Source organism: Lontra canadensis, unplaced genomic scaffold (assembly GCF_010015895.1).
Source record: "Lontra canadensis isolate GAN:19392208 unplaced genomic scaffold, GSC_riverotter_1.0 scaffold111, whole genome shotgun sequence".
Lineage (NCBI taxonomy): Eukaryota > Metazoa > Chordata > Mammalia > Carnivora > Mustelidae > Lontra > Lontra canadensis.
The window spans coordinates 6,409,210-6,411,907 of NW_022631105.1; the positions used below are offsets into that span (position 1 = coordinate 6,409,210).

At 44.2% G+C, this 2,698-nt stretch overlaps 1 non-coding gene across 1 annotated transcript; it reads right to left on the reverse strand.

Moving 5' to 3' along the window:
* Positions 1–1,927: 1,927 nt before the first annotated feature.
* Positions 1,928–1,999, reverse strand: TRNAC-GCA. Its single transcript has one exon. It is a non-coding gene; the product is annotated as a tRNA-Cys (tRNA).
* Between the last annotated feature and the right edge of the window lie 699 nt (positions 2,000–2,698).

Genomic DNA, 2,698 nt, shown 5'->3' on the forward strand with positions numbered 1-2,698 from the left:
TTCACTGACTGTAACATGGACATCTCATTGAATTTTTAATTTTAGTTATTGATTTTTAGATATACATTTTTTTATGTTGTTCTCATATCTTCTTAGTTACTTCTTATGCTTTCCAGCTTCCTACTGAAATTTTCAAGCTTGTCTCTTATCTTCTTGAAAGGAGCAAGCACTTTTTTTTACAGTGTGTTTCTGGCTGTTCTAATATTTTTAAAAAGTCCCTTCCCTGTGTTTAGTTCTGTAGTCTGTTGTTTCTATTGATTTTCATTGATGATTTTTGCCTCCTTGTGTATGTAGCTATTCTTGACTACATACTGAACACTGTATTCGAAAATGTATTTGTAGGACTAATTTGAAGCCAGGTGGAGATGATAGTTTCTTTTGTTTTTTCCAGAGATCTGAGGGGCTCTAACAGTCAGGATACCTTAATATAATTTCAAGGCTTGAGTTTCTGGGCCATCCCGATGTCACAAAGACCAGCAACAAATTCTTGCAAGGACTGTTTTGGTTCAGTTTGCCTTTCCTCCTTAGGGTCCCAGCCCAAAGCCAGAGATGGTTTACCCGTGTCCCTACTCTCAGTGGGCCCAGAACTCTGACTTCTATACCCCTGGTCCTGAGAGACTCCCAGAAATTCACTTAGCCTCTCTTGGATGGAAAACCAGGGCCAGGGCGAAAGCAGCCTCTCCTGCAGAGCTTTATCCTTCTGTTTCCCATTTGTTCTGAATCTCCATCTTGTGCTTCATATTTAACTAGTTAGCTCTTTGAGGCTTTTGTTGAGTTGTTTGTAATACATTCCCAGCTTTTTTATTTGGTGTCATAGGAAAGATTGGTTCAAATTACCTCTTCATTAAGGAACATGGAAATTCCTCTGCGGGATTCTTGATACCATTATATGTGTTTTAAATCTTTTGACTACATTTTTAATAATTATTATATAAAGTAGGGCCTACTCCTTGGCATTCTCACCAAGGAAACATGGATACAGATTAAAAAAGAAAGAGTGGGGGGCACCTGGGTGGCTCAGTGGATTAAGCTGCTGCCTTTGGCTCAGATCATGATCTCAGGGTCCTGGAATCAAGCCCTGCATTGGGCTTTCTGCTCAGCAGGGAGCCTGCTTCCCCGCCCCCTGCCTGACTCTCTGCCTACTTGTGATCTCTCTCTGTCAAATAAATAAATAAAATATTAAAAAAGAAAGAAAGAAAGTGGTAAGAGAGAAAAGAAGGAGAAGGGAAAATCAAGTGGTCTAAGTCTGCCCTCTGACAGATTCCCAGCGAGAGGACTGGAGCTCTGTTTTTGATATGCTCTCTCTCTTTTTTTTTTTTTAAAGGTTTTATTTATTTATTTGACAGAGAGAGATCACAAGTAGTCAGAGAGGCAGACAGAGAGAGAGGGGGGAAGCAGGCTCCCTGCCAAGCAGAGAGCCCGATGCGGGGCTCTATCCCAGGACCCTGAGATCATGACCTGAGCCGAAGGCAGAGGCTTAACCCACTGAGCCACCCAGGTGCCCCAGAAATGCTAACTCTTACAGTCACTCCTGGGAAGTAGGAAGGTACATATCTACACTTCACAAGTGGCTTTCTCTCTCTCTTTCTCTTCACAAGAGATAACTTTCTCTCTGGAGATTATATAATAAGGTTGAAAAAACGAGACACTGAGAGAAAGGAAGTCTCCCCACACACCATGAAAGGCAAGAGTCTCCAGGTAGGTAGGAGTGGACTGAGCCAACTTCATCAGCCCCTTCACTGAAATGTGACCCCAGTAGCTATTGCCTGGATGATGCTCAAGGAAAGATTCTTGGAGCTGGTCCTGGTGCAGAGCCTAAATTTTTATCCCAAGACAAAGAGCATTAATTTGATTAATTTGATGGTTATACATGGGGGGCAAGAGGCAGAAATGCCAGCACTTGCTTCAATCATTTAGAAAGTAAGAAAGGGGGTACCTGGATTTGAACCAGGGACCTCTTGATCTGCAGTCAAATGCTCTACCCCTGAGCTATACCCCCACCTGTTGCTGGTTTCTCATTATCACCTTTTCACCCATGCATTGAACTCAGGATCTCTGTGTCCATATTTGGCTCGTTTTTTTCTGCACGTCCCAGGAGGTGGCAAGTCTCCTCCACTGTTGTCCACTTTTCTCTCTTCCCCTCTCAGCCTTAACTAGTCCTCCTCTCTCCTGCTCTCTTCCTCAGACTGAGCAATGACATCAACCTTTACACCCGGAAAGATCATTCGAGTCTATAGTAGTCTTTCTCCCTAGGCTGGCACATAGTTATCGGAAAAAAAGTGGTTGCTTTCTGGGCCCTAAGGGAAGCTCACGCTCAGTGCGGGGACAGCCTCCTCCATTCTCCAAGCCTCGGGAGGGTGTTTCATTCATTCATTCACTCAGCAAACACTCTTGGAGCCCGACTGGTGCCAGGCTCTGTCATCCATGTTGAAGACACAGACTACTAAAGCATTATCCCTTTTCCTCAAAGAGTCTTGGTCCAAGCAAGAGACAAACCCACGAACCGAAGTATTTCCACAGAGTGCCGAAAGTCCAAGCAGAGAGCTGTGAGAACAGGGAGTAAGAGGCTCGGCAGCTAGGAAGTCGGGGGGCGCTTTCTGGAGGAGATGGACAAGGACGACCCTGCTAAATTGAAGGAGCTGGGAAGGGCAAGGAGGACTAAGACCATGGAAGGAATAAAAACAACAACAACAAAAAA